General features: G+C 49.8%; 1 protein-coding gene across 3 annotated transcripts in view; it reads right to left on the bottom strand.

Annotated features, from left to right (window-relative positions):
• TUT7 (terminal uridylyl transferase 7) overlaps window positions 1-26,672 on the bottom strand; it is a 2,420,963-nt gene that overhangs the window by 1,599,972 nt on the left and 794,319 nt on the right. The window lies entirely within an intron of this gene.

The following is a 26,672-nucleotide window of genomic DNA, read 5'->3' as shown; positions in this document are numbered from 1 at the left end:
AATTTAGAGTCTGTTAATATAAACGTTTAACACTCTTGGGATACAATCTGTGGTGTCTTTCCACCTTCTTAGAAGCATGAGGAGGAGGGTAGAAAGTAGGCAAAACAATCATTTGCGCAAAATGAAATTCTGAAACCACCTTTGGTAGAAAAGAAGGGCGATCCCTCAGAAATATCTTGTTCTTATGGAAAAGAGTAAATGGTGGCTTAGTCACCCCGGCCTGGAGCTCACTAACCATCCGAGGAGAGGTAACAGCTGTTCAAAATACAGTTTTTAAAAGGAAGCATCCTCAGAGGACACAAATGAAAAGGAGCTCCCATCAGGAAGCTCAGGACCAAATTGAGGTACTAGACGGAACAATAAAGGGAACCAGCAGGGGGAAGATATTAGTCAATCCTTTCAGAAATTAATGACAATAGGGAGTTTGAAGTAAGAGCCCTGTTCCGGCAAACACTTGAAAATTGACAGTGCAGCCACATAGTCCTTTATTAGGCAAGAATTGATGTAGTAACACTCTGTGAGACTACACAACACTTGTCAATTTGGTATTAGGTAACCCATCTTTTGGTATAGGGCTGTACTGCACAGGTTGGTACTGTGACTGAGCAGCCAGGCCCATCTCAAGAGGGGTAAATGTGAGCTGTAGCAATTAAATTTACAAATACAAGTAGCCAAGTAACACTTAGACTCACAGTTTCAGTTATTAATAGTTATTAAATTATTTAACATCAATTTTTAAATGTGCTATCTTTAAAAAGGGCAAGATATTTATCAAATATACTTTAAAATACTTTTCCAGAATCAGCATAAGTTTAGTAGATACTCTTTAGAGATGCTTTTTACACACTTCGTACACCCAGAGGGGACTTCCTTCACAAGTACAGTAATGGCATTTACATATCACTAGTACACTTGGCAGATTCTGATGTTGCAGGAAGGAAATGTTAAAGGAGGAAACAAGGTTAAACAGTTTCTCAGGGCATGCGAGTATACTTACATCTCCCAATGAAGTCTAGACAAAACCTTTCCAAGCAATAACAGTCTAAACACAAGTTATCACCTCTGAGGGACATTAAATATCAAAGTCAATGGACTAGAAAAGTCTGCAGGGAGCCAGGACAGCCAAAGTCAATTGGCGCACAGTCTATGGAGCCGAGACACTTTGTAGTTGCTAAAAGTCTTGCACAAAGAGTTTTTGTAGATAATCACTTTTAGGGTCACAAGCTGTTACACTTGTGAAAGGCAGAGCTGAAATCAACTAAGAAAAGTAGCTACTGCAAATCTCAACTGAGAAGAGCAAAGCTAAAAGACACTGAGGTAAGTACCCCAAGTCTGAACAGTACGTCTGGTTTGAAGAAGAGTGGTCCAGCGGGATTCTGTCCTGTTGCAGCAATGCAGATCCTGGGTTCCTGAGCCTTAGTCGTGGGGACAAGAGGGAGGACGTCTGGAGGACTCCTGCGGCAGCAATTTGGAGATCGTCGGCAGCTACGGCTCTTTTCGGATCAGTGGTACTTTGCGGTTTCAGTGCAAAGTAAACAGCACCACTGCGGATCTTGGATACCGGTTGGGCTTCCTTCACTCCTCGAGTCCTGCTCTCTGGGTGAGGGTTCTCGAGCTCTGGTTGTCCTGCTTATGGAGTGTCCTTGGGAGACTCCTGGAGCTTCTGGCCGGATTGCAGACGTTGCACTGGACTGCAGATTTCTCGACCCCTGGCACCTCAGTTCCTGCAGCAGCAAAGACGTTTTTCAGGACTGAAGCCCACCAAAGGCAAAACGAACAACGGGGTCAAACCTTGCTTGGCACGCAGAGTAAAACCCAAGACCGACCTCACAAATAGAAAATGGCAAAACAAAGACGACCAGGGCCATTTTGACAAAATGGTCATCCATGGGTGCTATATTGCAGCTGAGGATTCATCCTGCAGTAGACAAGCACAATGGTAGGAACATTAAACCACTGCCACCAGGCATTTAAAGTAGTGAGGGTAACATAACAAATGTTATATAAGTAGGTAGGATAAGGGGCTACTAAGTTACCACCCCAGCAGTCCTCAGAAGATGGTGTGTGCTGGACCTACAAAGAGAAAGGGGCAAGTAAAGTCAATCTAACTTTAGTATTCTTGCGAACGGTAGATCACACAAGAAAAGGTATTTAAACCTTATGAGAACTCTAAAGGATTTCTCTGTGACACTGCACTAAAGGTGTTGTGTGTCACCATACCAAAAGTAGATGCCTATGGAGTTTGTCAGACTCTAAAAACAAAGAAAACACAATCCAAATCAGGTCAAAACACACAAGAGTGTGAGAAAAAGGTCTCGCTCACTCCAGGGTTAAAATTAAAAAGTCCTAAAGTCCAGGTAGGAGGAATTTAGCACTGAAATGAAAATTCTCTGCAACAGCATTAGCCATAGAATCTTGACCCCTGATGGGTCAGATGCAGAAGAAATGATAACACGGATGGTGTGTCACGAGTGAATGGGCCAAGTTCCTTATCTCTACACCAGCTGCAAAACTTGTTCCAACAGCAGCGGTATAGAGCTTTTGTCGCTGGCCTTCTAGCTGAAAACACCTCCATTCCACCTTCGGGAAGGTCCCAGTCTCTGTAGCTCAACCGCTCACAAACCAGGCGTGAAGGTTCACAGTTTTCATTTTTGGGTGGAGAAGGTGACCTCCTTACTGAGTGAGAAAATCCCATCTCTGAGGTAGACAAAATGGAGGGCAGATGGACATTACCAGAAGTCCCGGGTACCAGGTCCGCCTGGCCCAATCCAGAGCAATCGGGATCATGAACTGCCCGAACATTCTCAACCTCTAGAGGACATGAGGAATGACGGGGACGGGAATAGTTTCTTACCTGTAACTCCATTTCTCCAGCATTGGTATCTTTCATGGATTCACATGCTTAGAATATTCCGTCGTCAGACTGGGACCCCTCGGTACACATATATAGCCTTTTCCAAAGGAAAGCTTTCGACACACTTGTGTCCTATCTACGTCCTTCTAGGACCCGCCTACGCATGCTCCGCAGGCCGTGCTAGTATAAGAGGCCCGCCCCTGCGGCTCCCCTTCAGATTTCGGCCCCTCCAAAGTAGGAAGGGTTAAATTTATCACATACATTACATATGGGGAGGTTGGCGGGCGCATGTGAATCCATGAAAGCTACCAATGCTGGAGAAATGGAGTTACAGGTAAGAAACTATTCCCTTCTCCAGCATTGGATCTTTCATGGATTCACATGCTTAGAATAGATTGTATAGCAGTAACACTTGAGACGGCGGTGAGAATGTAATGTAACAATATATATCCTCACCCTACTACACAATGCATATCTACCGTAGGGATAAGTTAAGTCATATAACGTTGCCCACATAAAGTATATCGCCCTTAAGAGGGTAGACAACAGAATCTCCACGGGGAGGAGCTTACCTTACTGAAACAGATGGCGCAGGACAGCTCTTCCCATCTGCACCTTGTCTGCATGCTGCCTGGCAAGGCAGTAGTGGCGGGTAAACGTGTGGGGCACTGACCATGCCGCAGCTTGGCATATGTCCGTCAGCGGAATTCCAGCCCATAACGCTGTTGAGGACATCGACCTTGTAGAATGAGCTCTAGGATGTCCTTGCAGTGGCCTTCCGGCCTTAGAGTGACAAAAAGCAATCGTCGACGAGACCCATCTAGCCAATCCCTGTTTAGAGATTGCTTTTCCTCTCGTCGACGGACCATATGCGACGAACAGTTGCCGAGTAGCCCTGATGTCTTGTGTACGATGTAGGTAGAATTTCAGAGCCCTCTTAACGTCCAGGGTATGAAGAGTTTTTTCTGCTGCCGATAATGGAGTGGCGAAGAAAGTAGGCAGAACCACGGATGAGTGTTTGTGATATACCGTCGGAACCTTCGGGACGAACATAGGGTTAGTTGCCAGGACTACCTTGTCCTTAAAGAATCTTGGGTAGGGCGGGTCCACGACCAGCGCTTGTAGTTCCGAGATACGTCTGGCTGATGTGATAGCTATCAAGAATGCCAACTTCCACAAAATTAATTTTATGTCGGACGTGGCCATAGGCTCGAAAGGCGGTTTCATCAAGCCTGCCAACACTGTGTTGAGGCTCCACGTCGGGGGAAAACATTTCACCGGGGGAAAAGCTCAAAATAAACCCCGCATGAAGTGTTTTACCAGTCTGTCACTGAATAGAGGAGACTGCCTCTTCCTTGTGAACCTCGAGATGGCTGCCAGGTGTACCTTTATCGATGAGGGGGACAATCCCTTTTCTGCCAAGAGGAGCAGGTAAGGTAGAACTTGTTCCGGCGTCACCAACAATGGTTGTAGGCCCCGTTGTCCTCTACACCATTCACAGAATCTCCGCCACTTATAGGAGTAAGATTTGTTAGTAGAAGGAGCTCTAGCCGCCTGTAGAATTTTTTGGCAATCCTCTGAAATGTCTAAAGCGCCGAACTCCGAGAAGTCAGGAGCCAGGACGTAAGGTTGAGACTGTCCGGGTCGTGATGCCACACCGTGCCTCTGTCCCGGGATAGAAGGTACGGGACCTTCGGAAACGCTATGGGATGTTCCAGCGATAGATGGAGGAGGTCTGAGAACCACGGTTGCCTCGGCCAGTATGGTGTCACTAGAATCACCCGGCAATTGTATCTGCGTATCCACTGTATTGTTTTCTGTATGAGGGGAAACGGGGGAAAAGCATAGAGGAACATGTCCGTCCATGGGAAGGAGAACGCCTCCCCCACCGAACCCTCTTGGGGCCATCTGCTTGCAAATTGCTCGCATTTCTTGTTGTCTTTGGTCGCGAAGGCGTCCAGAGGGGGGTGACCCCATTTCTCGAACACTTTCCTCAAGTGACCCGTGTCCATTTCCCACTCGTGTATCTGGGCCATGCTTCTGCTGAGGGAGTCGGCTTGGCCGTTCCTCACTCCTGGAAGGTGATGAGCCACGAGGGAAATTTCGTGCTTCGATGCCCAATGCCATGTTTTCTGGGCTTCTATGGAAAGAGTCCTTGATCGTGTCCCTCCTTGTTTCCTCAGATAAAACATGGCTGTTGTATTGTCGGTCAGTATTCGCACTCGCGAACTCTTGATGTGTGGTAGGAACGCCTTCAAAGCCCATCGTTCCTCTCTGAGTTCCAGTACGTTTATGTGCAGGAGTGACTCCATTGGAGACCAGCGACCTTGCGTTTGGAGAGCACCCATGTGCGCTCCCCATCCGGTTAGGGACGCATCCGTAACTATGGTGCTCTGAAACTCCGGCTCCTGTAGGGGCACACCGTTGTTCAGATTGTGGGAACTCTGCCATTGTCGTCGTCGATGGTTATCCTGTCCGACCACGATCCCTGAGCCTGTGCCCATCGGTCCGCGAGGAATTCTTGGACTGGCCTCATGAATAGTCGGCAGTTTCTCACCAGATGGATGCAGGATGCCATGGCCCCTAGGACCGAAACATACTTTCTGACTGAGATCCTGGTGTTTCGCTGTAGCCGGGCCGCTTGTTGAATGAGTCTTGAGGTCCTGTCGAGAGAAGGTTTCACCAGCCCTAACTGAGTCTCGAACTGTGCCCCCGAAGAATACCAGCGTTCTCGATGGCCGCAGAGAGGATTTCTCAAAGTTTATGGCGAATCCTAGCCGTTGTAGAAGCTGCATGGTGGCTTGCAGACTTGTGTTGGTCGACGCTGGGGAGGATCCCCTTACCAGCCAGTCGTCGAGGTATGGGTATACATGGTGGCTTTGCTTCCTTAGCCAGGCAGCCACTGGAGCCAGGCATTTTGTGAACGTTCTGGGGGAGGTCTTGAGCCCGAAAGGAAGAACTGTGAAACGGTAGTGAGTTCGCCCTATTACAAAACGTAGGAATTTCCTGTGTTTCCGACACATTGGAATATGGAAATACGCGTCCTGTAAATCCAGGGACGCCAGGAAATCTCCCTTTTGAACTGCGCGGTTCACTTCCTGCCGAGTGAGCATCTTGAATTTCAGGCTCTTTAAGGACTTGTTGAGATCGCATAAGTCTAGAATGGGACGCCATTTGCCGTTCGGCTTTTTTACGACGAAGTATCTTGAGTAGACTCCTTGACCTCTCTGTGATGTTGGAACTAATTCTATCACGCCCTTCGCTAACATAAGTGTAACCTCTTGTTGCAGTACCTTCATATGGGACTGAGCGGTGAACGCAGGTGGGATTTGCGGAGGGTTGTGTTTGAATTGCAGAGAGTGTCCGTTTCTTATAGTGTCTTACACCCATTGGTCCGTCGTTATCCTTTCCCATTCGTCGACATATGCGGAAACTCTTCCCCCCAGAACGGTTTGTGGTATGTCACTGCTGATCTTTATTTTGCTCGTCTCTCGACGACGATGGGTATGATGGTCGATTTCTGGAAGACTGGAAGTTTCGTCGACGGTTAGCCGATTGTGAGGCACGTCGGTATCCCTGGGAGGGGTAAGCCGATCTGGCAAAGGATCTGTCTCCAGAAGAGAATCTTGAATTACCTGAAGCGCCTCTAAAGGGACGAAAAGACTTGTAACTTCTGCCACTCTGGAGGGCACCCAATGAACGTGCCGTGTCCGAATCTTCCTTCATTCCTTTTAGGGCCTCGTCCACCTTCTCACCGAAAAGAAGGTCTCCCTCAAAGGGCATATCTAAGACCCTGTATTGCACTTCTGGCCTGAAGTAGGTACACTTAAGCCATGACTGTCGACGCAATACCACCCCAATGTTGACTTGCTTGAAGCCTGACTCAGCGAGATCCACCGCGATGTTTATTGCGTGATTTGAGGCTTCCTCACCCTCTCGGACCAGTAGCATCGCCGCCTTCCTCTGTTCTTCTGGAAGATGATCAAGCAGCAGAGCTAGTCTGTGCCACATCTCCCTATCGTATCTGGCCACAATTGCCAGAGAGTTTGCGGCCTTTACTGTGGTCGCTCCCACGGAGAGCACTTTCTTGCCAAAGGCATCTTGGCGTCTCGCTTCGTTCTCATGAGGAGTCGTGCACTTGTGCTGTGCCTTTTCCTTCCTCGCTGCTGCCGCCGACACCACCGAGTCCGGTGTTGGTTGGGAGGATAAACACTTGGGGGGTAGACTCTGGAGCCTTAAACTTTTTTTCTAGGCGTCCTTTCACTGCTGGTTCTGAGAATGGGTGTTTCATTGTCTGCAACCCCTCTTTCCATACATGGTCTAGTATTGGTATCGAGAACACCGACCTCCTCTTGCCCATGTGGTCGAACAAAAAACAGTCCTTTTTCTGTTCTTCCTGGGACAGATCAAATTCTTTGCATGCCTTCTCCATCATAGAATGGAATGACGCAATGTCGTCCGGAGGGGACGGGTGAGCTGGGCTTCTGGGGTTTTCCAACTCCGCCTCTGACTCCCAGGTAGGATCCCTGGAGGGGGATAATGAGATATCCAACATGGCTCCCCTGTCAGACTCCGAATCTGGCAGCTCACCTTCCTCCTGTGTCAGTGTTGAGATTGGCGTGCGTGGGTGCGTCGGTTGACGGGACGGGCCCGGCTCGTCGACGGGTGACTGTGGCAGGCTTGCCTGGGGTAGTCGCTGGTCCAACGACCGCAACAAGGACTGAAGCGTGGACAGAATATCCAATGACAAAACCGATTGAGGAGAGGGGCAGATACCGGTGTAACGGATGCCCTCGTCAACGACTTGTCAGCTGCTCGTAGCCCTAGGTCTGTTGGGCCAGCAACTCTCTCGTTCTCGTCCTCCGGACAGCAACATAGCTTGTTCTTGTAGCAAAGCCTCCGGGGGGGTCGGGTCAAAGACTTCAGGCCTCCAGGTCTCCTGTAGGACCCCCGTCGACGCCATTGTCGACGGGACGGTGGATGCCCCCTGTGCAAGTGGCAGGGAGGCGGCCGATGACTGGACCGCCGTCGACGACGTAGACTTCGCAGGTGGTTTTGGCGGTCCCGCCTTCTCCACACTGTGCCCGCTTTTACTCGACTCTCGACTCGTGGTCGATCTGTGATGATCGCCAGAGGAGGATTTCCCTTCCTTCTCATGCTTTTTTGATGAGGATGATTTCTTTGCCGAGGAGTCTCTAGTGGAGTGACTTCCAGACGACTCTTTTTCCGACGGTCTAGATTTCTTTGCCGGTTGTTCTGACGAGGCCGCGCGGCGTGATGTTTTCGCCGACTGTGTGGAGCCCACATCCGAGGGGGGTATGCCCCCACTCAATCATTCAGCCATGCCACCAGGCGTCGGTTCCGGTCTTTGAGGGTTTTTTGAGAAAAACCCTTGCATATGTCGCAGGTATCCGCCGAATGGTGAGGGTGGAGGCAATATATGCAGTCCATATGTCCGTCCCCCTCGTAAACCTTTTTTAAGCCGCATGTCGCGCATGGATGGAACATTGCTTTTCCTGACACAGAAGACATTATACTACTCGAAATCCAATAACGCAACCTAGTACAAAACGAGGATATCCCACTACTTTGGAGACAGTTGAAATCTGAAGGGGAGCCGCGGGGGCGGGCCTCATACTAGCACGGCCTGCGGAGCATGCGTAGGCGGGTCCTAGAAGGACGTAGATAGGACACAAAAGTGTCGAAAGCTTTCCTTTGGAAAAGGCTATATATGTGTACCGAGGGGTCCCAGTCTGACGACGGGGAATATTCTAAGCATGTGAATCCATGAAAGATCCAATGCTGGAGAATGGAGTAAACTCATACAGCAGTGGAAACTCCCATTGCACTCTGAACAAGTCTCCTAGAGCTCCTCTCTGAGGAACTTCCCTGGAGCAGAACAGGTCTCACTTCCTGTTGACACTGGATGCAAACTGATTAGGCCGACGAATTACAGCAAAGACTTGGCAGCAGTTTTTGAGGACTGCAGTTTTTCTAATCTCTCATCCGCCCTAGAGCCAAAAAGCTGAGAACGCTCAAAGGGCATATCCAAAGGTCTAGCTTGCACATCAGGTGCAAAACCAAACTTCTGCATCCATGCAAACCTCCATAAAACAGTGCCCGCTGCCATAGAGCGACTGACGCAATCTGCTGTCTCTAACACAGATTGCAGGGTCTGGCACATATCTTTGGCATCTCCTCCCCCTTTGGGATGTGCTCAGCAGGCATTGCAGCAACTTCACACAATGTGAAAAAACCTAGCCAGGACACAAGTGGCATTAACTGCCTTCAATGCCATGCTCCCTGCTGAAAAAACTCTTCCGCTCGGCGTCGATTTTCTTGTCATCCCTGTTAGGTGGAATCATGGGATATGCAGCCCCCTTGGAAGATGAAGGGGCTGCTTACACCGCCAAACTCTGCAGACTTGGGTGTTTGCATAACAATTACGGATCTATAGAGGAGGGGCTGGCCCCTTCTTGGTAAAGTCGTTATTCACTGCAGGGGTAAAATCTCTTTTTCCAATTATTCAGAAATCTATTCCTCACTGCTGTATGAAACGGAAGGATGGGATCCTTTGCAGAATCCTTGACAAGGATGCGTGCCAAGTCATCCTGTTCACCACAGCAGCTCTTCCACAGCCAAGGTATTCAATGACTTTTGACATCACTGATCTATAAGAAGCATCAGCATGCCCAGATCCTTCTGGAGAACCAAACTCTGCCTCTGGAGATTTGTTCAAACCACTTACATCTTTAGGAGTGTCAACCTGGTCCCTTATTCATGACTCCTCCGAGATGAGCTCTTCTGGGACACCAGGCGTGCCATAGTCCATCCCTCGTCATAGCTGGAGCTCATTGACTTAAGGTCCTTTTTCATCTGTGGCTTAAAACCTCAGACGGGCTTGGTGAAGAGGTTGACGGTTTAAACAAGGTCGACTGAAGTAGGAGGAGTTAGCTTCGATTTTATCCGAGGCGTCGAGTCCATTAACAGCACTCTAGGAACCTCAGAGTTATTTCTGTTCGTGCTCTTGGGCACGCAAACAGAAGATTACAACAACGCCCTGTGAGCATGACGAGGCACGATGGGGTTGTAAGACTTCTTTGACTCAACCAAAGGTGTAAATGTTGCCACCTTTGTGACTACCGCCAACACTCTGTGTCTAAATCCTTTCAACTCCACTTTAGAAGCTGTTTTGCTCGAGAAGCGTACCAGTTTTCCATCGGTTAAGGAGGCGATCATGACCAATGGTGCATCTTCCTGGATTTCATTGAGGACGACGAAGAGTGACGAGACCCTGACCTGGAGCGCTTCACATGCTTAGTGCGCTTCTTGGTCCATTGAGGAGAAAACTCTCTCAAACTCTTGTCCTTAGAAGATCATACATTCAACGGGGTGGTCGAAGTTGATTTGGGAGAAGGCCTTCCCAGGACGAGTTTTCTGTTCCTCACTTTTAAGGCCTTCACCATCATAGACTAACACAAGCCAGAGTCATGGACTTTATGGCCCGTAACAAAAGACATATCCAGAGCAGGTACGTGAAAGACAGTCGACCCACAATCTGAACATCTTTTAAACCCATTTCTTTAGGGGTAGACATCGTCGAGTAAACTCAAATACGCAGTTGAAAAATTGCTGATACGAGTGAACCGTTATGGAGCAGCTGTGTGGAAAAACAGAACTGAAGCAACGGGCACGGTGCATGCCCTTTATACCGACGCAAGTGTCATGGTCAAGAGAAGATGGAGGCCATCAAGGGATACAAGGTTGGTGACGCACAGCGCACTCTGCTGTAAAAAGTCTTCCAAAGCTGCAAGCATGATATCAGAGAATATCAAAAATGAGGAATACGTGGGAGGACACAATCCATTTGGAATAAAAGTTTTCAAAAAAGGGACCCCATGTTACCCTTTTTCAGTCCACTCTTGTAAACCCAGAGTGGGACAATATAAATATCTAGGTTTGGCTGCCTGTTTCTTTACCACATCCTGAAGTCATGCCAGCACCTTCTAGTTAGTGTTTTGCACATCTTCAATTGATCACACACACTGCTCTACTTGATGTTTTATCCCAGAACTTGTCGAATTCTTGCTACATCTGGGCGATGGAGAGCAAATCAATTTTTTCAGAGATGCGTTTGTTGCACTCAAGTATGTTAATTGGAGATGGTATCCAACACGAGTGCCTCTGTTGGTAACTCATCCATGCCTCCAGCCATTTTCATCGATTTATTTGAGCTCTGTGCAAAACTGTCTTCTAGGAGTCACTGAGTCCTTAGGCAGAAATGGCCACCCATTATGCTGCCCTTCTATATTTAGCAGCAGTATGTAGGAATCCCAGTGTCATTAGGTCAGTGCGGTAAAGCCACGGTCAGCCCAGTAGGAAACCAAGAACCTGCCACAATTTCAGCAGGCAGCTCTAGGGTCAATAAAACAGTGTTGTTTTGCCAAAAAGCACAAAGACACCATACTGTGCCTACTCTACTTAATGAAAGAGTTAAACATGACATGTGTATCCAGAATAGATTCACACACAAAAAGGTATGCTTATAGACATGAAGAGGCCAGAAAATAGTCCCTTCTTCCCTAGAGGGAATCACCCCATTGAGGCTAGGGAGGTGAGCCTGCTCAGCAAAACACTCCCTAGGGGTTTGGGAAAGCGGGACTTCAATGAAAACCACTCCCCTTTAGTGGATAAGGACTCCCATTCCTATGGGAAACTCCCTATACCCAAGTTATTATGTGCCTACATGCGAGTAAGAAATACTGACAGTACAAATGTGTTTGGCTTAAGGTAAGGCTGAACTTTCCACATGCTTGACTACCTGTGGTGAACAATACGCCCCTTTTGAATATCCGAGCAAGAAAAAAAGGGCCAGCAACCCTTGAATGAAGAGGGAGAAACCCAACGTCGAGGCGAGTCTCAGACATGAGAACGTCGGCAAGGGGAGGAGCTGCACAGACCAGCAGCAGCAGCACAGAATGAGGCCCTATGCCAGCAGAGGAAGCACGCAAGCCTGGAGAGGCAGAGGCCACATGGAGCAAGCCATATCTGGAGGGGTGACCATGTACAGGATGGTGGGCCCAGAGCCTGCAAACAGACGTAGAGTCCAGGGACAAAGGGAGGACTGCATCCTCCACTCCTTGACTGAAAGCCAGTGAGACAGGGAGCCGAAATGAGTGGAACGCAAAGACCACTAGCATCCAGAAACTAAGAGCCGCAAGCCATGGAGAACGTGGCTGTCCCTTACGAGACAGACCCACCCCGAGCAAGCACAGCAACACAGCAGGTAACAGGGTTGGCTAGATCAGGAGGAAAAGAGAGGAGAGAACAAGCAGGGAAGAAGGAAGGACATCCCTAGCCCCAGCCAAGGTTCACAAGGATCTGGGAGAAGAAAGAACGAGACAAGCAAAAGGGTTACAGGAGCCCGAGAATCCAGCGCAGCATAAACCATGCAAAGGGTCAGAGGGACCCAAGAAAACTAAGAGAACCCAAAGCAGAAAGGGGTCATAGGAACCCTAAAGAACTAAGTGAGATATTGGGTCAGGGGACGTCAAAGGAGCCACAGTTCCACAATAAGCAGAGTGAAAAGTATAGATCACAGGAGCACACGCACATTTGAAAGTTGGTCGATTGTGGAGAGATTGATCAACATGGTGGAAAGGGATCTGGGAAATATCCCCTCCAACTAAAGAAGTTTGGACATTTTGTTTTTCCAGGAACTTGAGACTTTCAAACTTTGGGGAGTTTTGAGCAACTTTTGATAGACTGACGAGAACTGTTTTGAGTGGAACTTTTGTTCACTTAAAACCATTGGATCCAGACCCAGGAGGAACTCCTGGGACATCCGGAGATATTTTTGGGAAGCCCCAATAGTGCAGGGCACTCAACCTATTTCTTTTATATTTTTGTTAAGTGGTAGGTGGGGCCAGTTTAGTGGCTAGTTTTGGACTGAGGACTATTTTTATTTTGGATTATAGACGAGAAGCTTGGTTTGGTTAGGAAGGGAACTCATTTAGTAGTAGGGTCAGTGTTTTTTTTTAATTTAAATAAAAGTACAGTCTAACATCTCCACTGGTCCTCCTCCTGGCTTGCCACAGGTGGCTTGTGCTAACATTCTGTTAGTATTTCATGCAACACACCTGACTATTCTTTTTTAGAAGACACTTTTCACATACTTTGCTCACATAGGAGTTTTCAATCAAATTAATTGCATACCTTAATGTTCAGTAAGTAGCCAGCATTCAGGAGCGTCCGCCATGTTGGCTAGCCTAGTTTCTAAACTGCATACCCACAAAGGATTATTCTTTCACCCCACACAATCAAGTGGCATTTCACATGGCTTTATCTCCCTCTGTCTTTAACCTAAACCTGTCTGTTGGCTACTGTCATCTGCTCCTTTTGGCTCAACTACAACATATATTACGATGATAACGACAGAGAACCTGCTTGTCAGGACACACGGTCAATCGGGCAGCCCACTTGAATCCTCACTGAACAACAGTCAGCACCTGGATGTGTGCCAACTGGCAGAAACTAAACCCATGCAAACCTAAATGTATGTTCCTTAATGAAGGAATATACATCTGGAGTAAAGATATTGCCCCCCCCATCCTGGTCACTAGCCATACACCCCAAGTAAACCACAATCTGCCTCTCCCACCCAAAGTAAGCACCAAGGCCAGTTCCTATTATGGCCAACATGCATTAGTTGGGCAAATCTCTGCCTTCCTCCCCCTCTCGAGCAAGGGCACTATCAAAAATACTTTCATCTCGTCGCTAGACTACAGCAACACACACTTGACAAATTTCGTACCCAAGTATGCAAAACACAGTAGCAAGACTACTAGTACACTTTGGCTGCAAGAAGCATACCTCATTAGACTGGACTGATCTCCACTATCTGACTGGTGCAAAGATATCCCAATTTGGAGCAGCATGTTTTGTCCACAAAAGCTTCATGCACAAGGCTCTCAATACATAATCTCCTAATGACTACAAAAAGCCTGAAGACGGTGTTGCACTGCTGATACCTCACCCTCAGAAACAAACTATCAAAAAGAAGAGGGCAGAGGCTTGCAGTGCCTTGGTGCCGAGCTAATGGATACCCCAATCCAACTCCATCATGAAATGACCCATTGTAAATTCAAGAAGGAAATAAAGACCTGCCTTTTTCAGAACTAGCTCCCCCACATTCTGAAACCAGTCATTCCAGTTTTCAGACATCTTGCTCCTGTGCCCTGAAGAGACACGTTTCATGCGGCTCATTGCTTAAAACCAACAATTCACCCATGAAATATTCCACATTCTTGCTTTTTTCCTTGGAAGGATCAACACCACAGCAGATGCAATGCAAAAAACGCCGTTAATTGTGATTCAGGTACTCTTATACAGTAGCTCTCCCTCAGTCACGAGTTATGGGAAGACTGCTCTATCAGCAGTCTAAACCAGACAACCTATCAAAGGATGCTGCACTGAGATGCTACAGAATTCAGGGTTTAGATCCCCAGAACTTGACCCATCCCAGATACCCTACTACCTTATATTTCTGGACTCAGTCAGCAGCCCAAACAACTGAAGCAATGGTGCTTACAGGACGCATGGGAGTAGCCCAAATGGCCACCCTATGGATCTTTGCAATGAGCACATGACTTTAGAAAACTACTGATTCTGCCTTAGACTTGGTGGAATACGCATTTAGACTTTCACCAACAGGAAGACCATGTAAAGTGCATGCTTTGGAAATGCAAGGCACAATCCATCTGGCAATGTTAGCTGTAGCCAACTTCAGCTAAGATACAAGACCACCACGAGTAAAACAAAAATATATTTTAAAAAAAAGCATTCAGTCCAATTATTTCTTTCAGGTCCTGGCTACATCTAAGCTGCGCCGTACTCTTTCTGCAGGGAATAAATTTGGCCCAGGCTGGAAAAAAAAAAAAAAAAAAAATCAGTAAATAGATTTTCTGCTCCAAGTGAAATCAGACAGAACGTTATGAATAAAGGCATGGATAACCCATAGCATTCTATTTATTTTTTACATTTATAGAGCGCATGAACCCTGGGGCATAAGGTGCTGTTACAATACAAGTTACATGCATGAACTCATACAATGGCAGGGTAGAGTGAGTGGAACCTCAGTAGGAGTTTACGTGAACAGCCACGTTTCTACGGTTTAGGATTGTTCGGTTGGCAGGGTAGACGGTCAGATATTCCAGTGCATAGCTGCCATGGGTGGGAAGCTTAATCCACTGGCTTTAGCCTGTTTAAATTTGGGCATGACATGCGAGTTAGCATAGGCAGATCTAGTTGGTCTCAATTGGGCTCTCTTGATTTTCTGTGTGCGGTAAGGGGGACTAGAGTTCGAGAGGCATCTGTAAGTGATGGGGTGGACAAAGTTTTGAACGCAATACGTTCTTGTACCGGGAGCCAATGTACACTTCTTGCTGTAGAGATGCGTTCTTGTCGGAGTATGTTGAGGGCTGCTCGGGGTGTATTATTTTGGATAACCTGCATGTTATGTATGTTGCGCGAGTACGTACCTGCAAAAAGTGCATTACAATAGTCAAGCCTAGAACCAATGACGGCTCGGGCAATGGTAAGGCAGCGGTCAGGAGCCAAGAATGGCCTGCAGGGATTAATCAGTTTTGAAGTGTGGGCAGCAGAAGAAGCAATGGTATTAACTTGCTCTGTAAGGGCAAGAGTCGCATTGAGGTGGAATTCCAATGTTTTCACTGTCAGGGAGACTGGATAGGGATTCAGTCCATGGTAAAGGCGGGATATTGCTGGGTGAGTTTCTTAATCGTGGCCTAGGGTCCCATGAGGAGGAGTTTGGTCTTTTTATCATTAAGGCAGAGAATGTATGCCACCCAGGATTTACAGGAGGAAGGGGACTATTGTAATGGGACAGTAGGTGCCTGGGGCAGCAGGGTCCAGGGGCAGTTTTTTGAGAAGTGGTAGTACCCATGCTTCCTTTAGACTCCTGGGCACTAGGCCAGTAATGAAGGAGACACTGATAAACATTGTGATGAAGGGACCCAGGGCCTCAGAGCAGTCCTTGATGGTGGCTGGGCATAGGTCTCCTTTGCATCGTAGTGGTTTTAGGCCCTTTAGTATAGCGATGACTTCATCATTGTGCCGCCAATGATCTCTGCCTTAATGCCAGCAAGACAGTTTCTCCTCATAGGTATACCCGCTCCCTCCTTTCCTGTCACTCTCTGGTCGGCCTCTCTTGGCCCTCTTCCTGCTCCCACCTGCGAGGCAAAAAACCTTGGGGTCATCTTCGACTCCAGACTCTCCCTCTCTCCTCACATTTCTGACGTCTCTTAGAAGTCACACTACCAGCTGCACCTCCTCAGAGGTATTCTTCCTTTCTTCACCTTCCCCCTGAAGCTCAGAGCTCTGGTTCTCTCTAGGCTGGACTACAGCAACAGCCCCTTTCTAAAGCTGCCTGCTTCTACTCTCCGCCCTCTGCAACTCATCCAGAACAGGACTGCGAGACTCGTCCTTGGCCTCAAGCCCAGGGATCGTATCGCTCCAGGACTGAAATCTCTACACTGACTCCCAGTGGCTGCGAGGATTAAGTTCAAAACCCTCTGCATTGTCCACAAGGCCTTCTGGGGCCTGGGGCCTGGGGCCTCAATACCTCCAACTCTCTCTCCCTAAATATCTTTTCTCGAGCTCTTCGCTCATTCGCCTCCAACTCCCTCAGGGTCAGTCGCTTCTCCAAGCAACGAGCTGGTAGCAGATCTCTTTCTTCGGCTGGGACCTCCCTCTGGAACAGACTCCCTGGCTCCCTGAAACTTAAGGAGAACTATCTATGGTTCCGGAAGCACCTTAAAACCTTTCTCTTTGCTTATGCTTTCTCTCCTCGTCTCCCCTGCTGCACTCCTGGCTGAAACTGTACTGGTCACCTGGTCACCCTCTGTTCTCGGGCCCAGGTCCCCTCCCAGTGACACTCCTGCACTGCCTCCCTGGCATCCCCCCCACTTGGGGGACTGTTTTCTATACCCCTACAGTCTCCCACCTGCACTTGACACCTGTTTGCACTTACCCTTTGCACTTGCCACAAGCTGGCCCTATTCTCTTATTATTTATTCTATTACGCCATTTACTGCACTTTCCCCACACCCCCCTCCACTCCGCACTTTTCCTCTTCCCCATTCCCCTGCACTTGCACGATCTGAATGACACCTGGCCTAGTAGGATCGCTGTCGCTGTTTTTCCCTCTGTTCCTCCTCCCTTGCTGCGTCGCGCCTTGAAACACTTGTGTATAGGCGCGTTATAAATGCCATAGCATATCATATATCCACAGTAACAGTGTTCAAGCGGAACATGGAAGATCTCGCAGGGCAATAGGGTTTGGAGGCAGGCGTAGGCTGGTAGTCAGCATGGTTTGCTGAAGGTGAATTGTTTTGTGTAGGATGTCCATTTTATTAAGGAGTGCATTTTGTATCATGGTGTGGAAGAGGTCTCCAGTTCTCCAAGCATGGTGAAAATCTCTTGAGTGTTGAATTTAGCATTAGTAATTTGTGTGTTGTATGTGGTGGATTTTGCCAATACGATTGCTTTTTTGTAGTGTTCAGCTGCAGTGGAAAAAAAGTATTATGGGTGTCAGATGATGAATTTCTCCATTTTGATTCTGCTTCACGCTTTTTAGTGCGGAGAGCTTGGAGGTCTGGTGTGAACCAGGAGTTGATGTGCTGAGTGGGATTGGTTTTACGGAGCGCTAGCGAGGCAATCGAGTCAACAGCTAGAGCCAATGTCCTTGAGTAAAGGTCGGCTAGCAGAAATGGGTCAGATATATTAGGGTATTCAGACTGTAGAATGCCCAACAGGAGCAAGATTCGCTCTTTCATAAGGAATCATGAGCTTCGGGCTAGTGTAGGTGACACAGGAGGGGTGGGATGTGTAGGTAGGCAGCTGGTCAAGACTGAAGGATATGACCACAGAGTGTTAGAGCAGAAGGAGATCTGGATATTAAGGTCTGCTATCCAGTCCAGGGTGCAAACTTTGACGTGAGTGGGATCGGTAACGTAGTGTTTGACACCTAGGGCGCTGGGGGAGTTGGCTCCAGAGGTGGCATTGATGTCATCACAGTAATTGAGGCCCAGGTTAAAATCTCCCAGGAGGATCATTTTGAGGTGGGCTTGATGCTGATGCCCAGCGTGTGTAGGTCTTCCTCAAAGAATTGGATTGAGCGTGGTGGGCTCTAAATGACATGGATGGTAATGGTATCTGTATGTGAGGCGGGGAGTTTGACAGAGCGTAGGTCACAGTTGTCATTCAGGATAGTACAAAACTGTCGGCGATAGATAGTCTCTCTAGATATTAGAGCAACTCCCCCGCCTCTAGAAGAACAAGTTACTTTCTTACCTGGTAACGTTCTTTCGATGGGATGGTCCGACGACGTATTCCATATCTATGACAGGTAATGTCCACAGCTGTGCTGCTTCGGAAAATCTTTGGCGTCTGCTTCCTGCGTCGATGACGTCGATGCGCAGTCCCCGAGGACCACGGCCGACGTCACCCGATGTGATAAGTAGGACGCACAACGCCTATAGCCTCAGTTATATTTTTTTCCCCAGAACGTGTGCCACCAGTTTTCTGCCAGTCAGACGCACAAGGCCTTGCGGAACGCAAGCTGCAATCGCAAAAGAAATTCTGCAGTGGGGAAGGCAGGGAGGGAGCGATATGGAATACGTCGTCGGACCATCCCATCGAAAGAACGTTACCAGGTAAGAAAGTAACTTGTTCTTCGAGGGGATTGGGTCCTCCGACGTATTCCATATCTATGACAGACTCCCAAAGCAGTACCAAGCAAGGAGGTGGGAAAGAATTTAGAATACAAATGTAGCATGCCCAATCAAATAGCGGAATAGAGAACTGCCTTGCCAAAGGCCAGATCTTGCCCCCTGATGGAATCGAGAGAATAGTGACGTACAAAAGTATGTACTGAAGCCCAGGTGGCTGCATCACAGATGTGAGGAATAGGAACTCCCCTCTGCAGGGCAGTAGACGCACCCACTCTTGTAGAATGGGCCCGCAAGCCAGCCGGAGGGTCCTTACCCGCCAAGCGGTAACACTCGGAGATAGCTAAAATAATCCAATGAGACAAAGTCTGTTTCGTCACAGCTTGTCCCAAACGCTTTCCAGCGTAACCAATGAAAAGTTGATCGTCCACTCTGACCCGGGACATGCGCGAGATATAAAAGCTCAACGCTCTCCTAGGATCAAGCCTATGGAGCCTCTCCTCTTCCTTACCAGGATGTGGAGGAGGATAGAACGCCGGAAGAACAACCTTCTGGCTCAAATGAAATTCCGAAACTACCTTCGGAAGAAAAGGAGGACGAACTCCAAGGACAACCCTGTCCTTGTGAAATACAGTGAAGGGTGGCTTAACTGAAAGTGCCTGTAACTCACTCACTCTGCGAGCGTAAGTAACCGCAACTAAAAACAGTTTTCAGAGTTAACAGCCTCAAAGGGCAAGAATGTAAAGGCTCAAATGGAGCACCCATAAGGACTTAAGAACAAGTTTCAAATCCCAACCTGGCACCAAAAAAGGTGACGGAGGGAACACATTAGTGAGCCCTTTCAAAAACTGTGAAATTAAAGGAATCTTAAAATAGGAACACTCTTCAGACGAGTGCTTAAATATGGACAGCGCCGCCAGGTAACCTTTAATGGTCCCCACTTGCAAGCCCCTGTGGGCCAAAGAAAGCAAAAAAGACAAAACCATAGGAATGTCGCATTCAAAAGGATCCACATTCTGAACTCTGCACCAGTCGCAGAACTTTCTCCAACGGCAACGGTACAGAGACTTAGTTGCCGGCCGCCTGGCCGAGAGCAACACCTCCATCACGTCTTCAGGGAGGTCCCAATCCTTATACCTCAACCTTTCAGAAGCCATGCGTGAAGATTGAGGGATCTGACCTCTGGATGGAGAACCTGACCCCCCCCCCCCCTCCCATGAGAGCAGATCATCTCGGTAGGGAAGACGACGTGGAGGGTAGATAGACAAGTCTAGAAGGTCCGGGTATCACGTCCTCCGGGCCCACACCGGAGCAATGAGGATCATCCGGGAACCGAACCTCCGTAACCTCCGCAACACTTGCGGGATGACGGGGACTGGAAGAAATGAGTACAGCAGTGGGAATGACCATTCCACCACGAACGCATCTCCTAAGGTTCCTTTTGGAGAAAATTCCCGCGAGCAAAACCTCTCGCACTTCCGGTTGACACTGGCGGCGAAGAGATCCACTTGAGGGGTCCCCCAAAGGGCGAAGATCTCCAGGAGAATCTCCTGAGCCAGCTCCCACTCGTGAGAGTTCGTGCTCTGCCTGCTCAGAGCGTCCGCCGCCTCGTTGTCGTCTCCGGCCAGATGAACTGGCGAGATCGAAACTTCCTGCTGGATGGCCCAGAACTAGAGCTGCATCGCCTCCCTGCACAGCGGAAGTGACCCTGCCCCACCCCCCCTTTTGTTGAGGTAGTGCATGGCCACCGTGTTGTCCGTCAGAATCCGGACACTCTTCCAGCGCACAGTCGGCAGAAAAGCCTTCAGGGCTAGCCTGACGGCCCTCAGCTCCAACAGATTGATATGGAGTCTGGACTCCGACGGAGACCAACGACCGGTGACTGTCAGCTCGTTGACATGAGCTCCCCATCCCGAGAGGGATGCGTCCGTCACGATAGTCACCTCCGGCCAGGGCAGCCAAAATGGGGCCCCCTTCATCAGATTGCCCTCGACGGCCCACCACAGAAGGTCCCGGGCTACCGAGGGCGGCACCTGAACAGGGTCCGACAACCTGCCGGAGGACTGAGACCACTGGAGCTTGAGTGCCCACTGCAAAGATCTCATCCGCAGACGAGCCTCTGGCACCAGAAGAATGCAGGATGCCATGAGGCCGAGCAGTCTCAAGAACTCGGACGCTGGGAGAGTCTGGGCAAACTGAAACTTGTGCACCATCTGCTGAATGTGAAGAGCCCTCACCCGAGGAGGAAAACACTGCCCCAGGGACGTGTCGAGCACTGCTCCGATGTACTGGAGCCACTGCGTTTGTGTCAAATGGGACTTCTTTAAATTGAGGGAGAAGCCCAGCTTGTGAAGGGAGTGGCAGGTGACGGACAGATGATCCAGGACTTGCTCGGGAGAGCTCCCCCTGATCAACCAATCGTCCAGGTAGGGGTAGACGTGAATCCCCCCTTTCCTGAGATGCGCTGCCACCACCACCATGAGCTTGGTGAAAACCCTCAGGGCGGAGGTCAATCCGAACGGCAGGACCCGAAACTGAAAGTGCGAGACGCCAATCGCAAACCTCAGGTACTTCTTGTGCTTGAGATGGATCGGCACATGGAAGTAAGCATCCTTGAGGTCGAGAGACACCAACCAGTCCTAAAGCTGAAGGGCCTGGAGGACATGAGAGAGAGTAACCATCTTGAACTGGTCCTTCCTGAGGAAATTGTTCAAACCGCGCAAGTCCATGATGGGTCTCAATCCCCCGTCTTTCTTTGAAATCAAAAAATAAGGGGAATACCATCCCTTGTTCCTCTCCGCTATAGGCACCAGTTCTATGGCGCCTTTCTCCAGCAGGGCTTGATTTTCCTGCGCAAGGAGCGGATCCGGACTCTTCAAAGAGGTTCCCTGGTGGATTGTCGTGAGGCCTCTGCCGAAAAGGAAGACAGTAGCCGTGGGTTATGATCTCCAGAACCCACACAACCGAAGTAATGGCTTGCCACTCTGCAAGATGCTGCGCCAGCCTTCCCCCAACCGGCGAACCATGGGACCTGGCCTCATGACTGAGTGGTAGCGGCTGCGGTGTTGCCTGAGGGCAGAGAGGCAACTGCCCGAGCGGCCTTGGCACCTCGAGTACCTTTGTTTCCAACTCTGGCACTCTTACGATGGCCTCTGACTGCCAGCTCCTCTCGCTTTACTGAAGGACGAGTAATAGTGAAAGGAACCTCCCCTCCATTGCTGTCCCCTAGGACGAAAAGGCGGAGGTTGGCAAACTGCAGCGCCCAACGACTTCGCTGCAGCTTTGGAGGTCTGCAACCTCTCAAGGCTCTCGTCAGCCTTGCTCCCAAAAAGATGTTCACCGTCAAAGGGCATGTTGAGGAGCCGGGACTGCACATCAGGAGCGAACCCAGACTTCCTCAACCACGCAAACCTGCGCATTACGGTGCTCGCCGCCATGGACCGGCTGACACAATCCGCCAAGTCCAAACCCGACTGAACGGCCTCACACATGGCATCCTTGCCATCCTGAACCATAGCAAGGAAACCATCCCGTTCGTCCCCTTCGGGAATATGATCAGCCGCTAATGCAACACAGTTCCACAGAGTGTGTGTGAAACGAGACAAGGCACATATGGAGTTGGCCGCCTGAAGCGCCATACGCCCAGAAGAAAACACTTTCTTCGCCCAGCCATCAAAACGTTTGTCGTACCTATCCGGAGGGATGGTAGGATACGACGCCTGCTTTGCCGGGGCCGTAGCCGCCTGCACCACCAAACTCTCCGGGGTGGGGTGCCTAGACAAGTAGCAGGGGTCGCTACTGGCTGGACGGTATTTTCGTGACAAAGACTTGCCCAATGCCGGTAGACTCTCCGGAGCAGTCGAAACCGCCGCCACCCTTCTCTGCAAAGCCATATGAAAAGGCAAAACCGGGTCAGTGGGTGAACCGAGATCAAGGATGTCCGTGAGATCATCCTGAACGAACTTCCCTGGGGGAGCCGACCAACCCAAGTACTCGGTAACCCGAGACATAAGGCGCCGATACGACGAATTGGCATAAGTGCCAGGCTCCGGCCGACAAAACTCCACCTCCGGAGGGGTGTCCAATCCACTGGCATCATGCAGTGACTGCCTCAGGTCATCAAACTGACTATGGCCCGAGATAAGTTCATCCGGAACCGTAATCAGAACCACACCGCCATCAGACACTTCATCACCCTCTGAAATGTACTCCAGGCAGGGAGAGGAAGACCTCTGCGGACCAAAGCAGTGCTGGACCTTAGCCATAGCCTTTTTAGGGGCAAACCCCGCGCCACGGGGCCCCTCTGACACCACCGCCTCGAAAGGTGTCGAGGGCGCCGAGCGAGTCGGCGTCGACGTCAGCTGCAACGCCTCCAGCATCGGCAGCGTCGACACAGTCCTCGAAGCCGGAGCTCCGAGCGCGTCTCTCGACAGCCTGGGCCCCCTCGAAGACGGAACCTCGAGAGTAATCGTCGACGACCTTGCCGCCACAGGCATCGACATCTTCTTTGAAGGCGGCAGAGGATCACGCGGTCTCGAGCGCGTCGAGGACCGGGACCTGGAACGGGCATGGCGAGAACGGCTACCCTGTCCGAGCGGGACCTCTCCCGCGAGCCGTGCCGACCACCCGAGCCCGAAGGCGTATGGGCGGTGTCTCTCGACCGGTGCCGACCGACCTCACTCGGAGGCGCAGACGGACCGGTGCCCTGCGATTCCAGAATCGCTAGCATCTGCTTCCCGAAGGAAGCCCATTCCTCCGGTGTCGCTTGCATGGAGGGATAAGCGACCCACCGACGGGCGGAGTCCTCGGAAGAGGACGGGGAAGGCGACCTATGCCGGCGCTTCCTGGAATGCCTAGAAGAGGCGGAGGAGTGGCGAGACCGACTCCTGGAAGTAGACCCACCGGATTTCCGATCACGACGTGGAGAGTCACCCCTCGAGTCATCGGTCGAAAGCCCCACAGACCTCGACTTCCGGGGCTTAGACACCCGACCTACCGACAGTTTCTTCTTGCGTTCACGCAAGACCTTCGCAGTGAGCGACTGGCAGTCGACACAGTCGTCCGTATCGTGGGCCTCCCCGAGGCACCAGAGGCAGGCGTCGTGCGAGTCCGTGACCGACATCTTAGACCCACAGTCCCCTCAGTTCCTGAAGCCCGGACGCGGGGTCGAAGATGAGAAAGACATCGCCACAAGCAAACCGAACAGGTTCAACGAACCGAGAAAGAGAACAGTAACTCCAACGAGTCGAGGCGTACCGAGATTCACGAAGCGAACACGTGCGCGGAAAAAACGGAACTGAGGCTATGGGCGTCATGCGTCCTACTTATCACATCGGCTGACGTCGGCCGTCGGAGGAGGTCCTCGGGGACGGCGCATCGACGTCATCGACGCAGGAAGCAGACGCCAAAGATTTTCCGAAGCAGCACAGCTGTGGACATTACCTGTCATAGATATGGAATACGTCGGAGGACCCAATCCCCTCGAATTGAGTCTATCACAGTTCAGTACAGTGATTCCCTAAGGGACTGCAATAGACAGGGCTGGGCCCGAGGCTGCGTGTAATTAGGTTTCTGAAATGGGTAGGATGTCTAGGCTGTGGATAGTAATGAGTTCATTGATGTCTAGGGCATGGGCTGGGATGGTCTAGCATTAACTAGGGAGCATTTCCAGGGAAAGTGGACCATGTTAATGTTCGTGACGCTGTCTGCTGGTGCACTCTGGAGGATAGTAGGCACGGTCCGGAGGGTTGAGAGTACGACAGGCGAGTATAATTGTGTTGGATTACTGGTGTTAGCTGCACTGATGCGCAGTGGACTAGGCAGGTCATCCTGGTGAGTGCAACTACATTCGTGTTTCAGTCCATTATGGGATGGGTATCTTTTTTTTTAAAAAGACTTTTTTTGGTGGCAGCATATGTAAGCAGTTAAACACATGAGACAACCTGTCATGGTGTAGATTAGCATAACCATTCCCCCTCCCATGTCCCCTTTCTGGATGCCCTCGGAAATCTGGAGTTTGTGGTCCATCACCACCAAAGGGCGTGGCCAGGGCCTCGAAGATCCCAGGAATTTTGTCGCCAGCTGCGGTTGAAAGGTTAGTGCCAGGAACCGGCTATGGTACTCCAGTACCGGGGACCAGCAGTCTGAAGCAGTGTAAAGCTCCTTTCTTTGCTGCCGTGATAGGATCTCCCACACTTATCCACCATAGGGGTACCAAAAGGTCCTTCCTGTGTTTTCCATTTACGGGCCACAGTCATTTTGGCCGCCAGAAGCAGCTGCGTAAGCAGTTTGGCGGTGCGCTCTGTTCTGGGATAACACTCCGGTCTTGCTACTCCAAGAAGGATCTCCTCGGGTTCATGGGGATTTTACGGTGGGGTATGTCCTCAATAATGTGTGTGATCTTTTCCCAAAAGGCCTGCGCTGTGGGGCATTGCCACCACATGTGGAAGAAGGTCCCCGCTCCACATCGCCTCCAGCAAGTCGAGTCTAAAGATGACAAAGTGGTGCACGCATTACGGGGAATAATACAAGCGGTGGAGGAGTTTCAATGCGCATTCCTTGTTGGTAATACATCTAGAGCCTGAATTGATCCTTGTCCAAATATCCACGTAGATTTGGCCCTCGATGGGGTGCCCTAGGTCCTACTCCCATCTGGCCATATATAGTGGTTTGGCCGTCCGCATGTCCTCCTGTACAGCTAAGTGATATGCCCCCGTTGAGGGCCCTCCTGCAGTGCATGCTCTAGAGAGTGAAGGTCCCTCGTGGCCCCCTGTTGAACCGTTGGCTGTGAGATCCCCGTGTCTGATCTGGGCGCATTTAAATCTCTAAGTTTCCCTCAGCTGGAAGCGGATCTTGCATTCTTCGTAGCAGAGTGGGGTGCCGTTGTCATAGAGCTGCGATAGGGTCCGAAGGACCCCTTTGGACCATCCGCAAAAATTTGCTATATACATTCTGGGTGAGAAGTCCGAATTCCAGAGGATCAGGGAGAGAGGGCCTAGGCCCTTAGGTAGCTTCTTCCTGCACCGGGCCCATGATCAGTCATGCAGTTGTTGACAGTTGTCTAAGGTGGCTTTGGTGGACGATAGGATCATCGGCCAATGACTGCGGGTTATGCCCGGAAATGTGGAGCAAGGAGTTCAGCTGGAGAGAACATTTGGGCTGTTCGATGCAAGTCCATTTTGGGGGGTTTCCCTGTTCCGCTCAAGCCGCAGCGTTCGAGAGTTGGGCTGCTATGTAGTAGTTTATAAGATTGGGAAGGCCCAGTCATGACCTTGAGCGGGAATTCTAGCTTTACCCCCTTTCCACAGAAATGTTGAGAATTTCTTCTGTAGCTGCTCCAGGGGTTGTTTCGGGAGATGAACCAGCAGGGTCGAGCTGAGGTATAGAAGTATGGGGATAAGGTTCATCTTACATGCAGTAACTCTGCCAAGCAATGAGATTTCCTGCCCCTCCAAGCGTTTCAGGTCGGCTTCCAGTTCCTTGAACAAAGGGGGGAAGTTTGCTGCGTACAGCTGTTTCGGGTCTGCTGTAATGCGCATCCCGCGGTAAGGTGAGGACGCAGTGTTCCATTTCAGCAGGCGTTGTGATTGGAGAGCTGCCGCACTGTGTTTCCAAGTTCATTCCCAGTGCCTCCGATTTAGAGTAGTTTACCTTGAACCCTGCCACCTGTTCGAAGGCTTTCAGTTAGCGTTAACTAGCTTCTGAAGTACTTTGTGAAACAAAGGTGTATGGGGGAAGGGATAGAGGAATCTGCTTAGCCAATATAGAAGAAATGTATTCCCAAAGATTTCCGATCATTCGCCATTCAAAATGCACTCTATTTCTTGTAGCACGCAAGTCTACCTGAGGGAGACCCACTGAAGGAAAATGTTGTACAACTTCTTGGTTGAGATCCCATTGCGATGGAGTGACAAAGAAATTAATTTAGATGTAGTAGAACTCTTAAAATTTTAGAAAGCTCAGACAAAAAATAAATAGTAATAGAGGGTGCAGCTTATGTTTTATTTTGCTGTCAATTATTTTTGCATTTTGAAGTCATGCATTTGTACTCTTTTTTTAAGAAACCGGTA

Source organism: Ambystoma mexicanum, chromosome 6p (genome assembly GCF_040938575.1).
Source record: "Ambystoma mexicanum isolate Mex_15411 chromosome 6p, UKY_AmexF1_1, whole genome shotgun sequence".
Taxonomy (NCBI): Eukaryota; Metazoa; Chordata; class Amphibia; order Caudata; family Ambystomatidae; genus Ambystoma; species Ambystoma mexicanum.
This window is presented reverse-complemented; position numbering and strand designations above follow the sequence as displayed.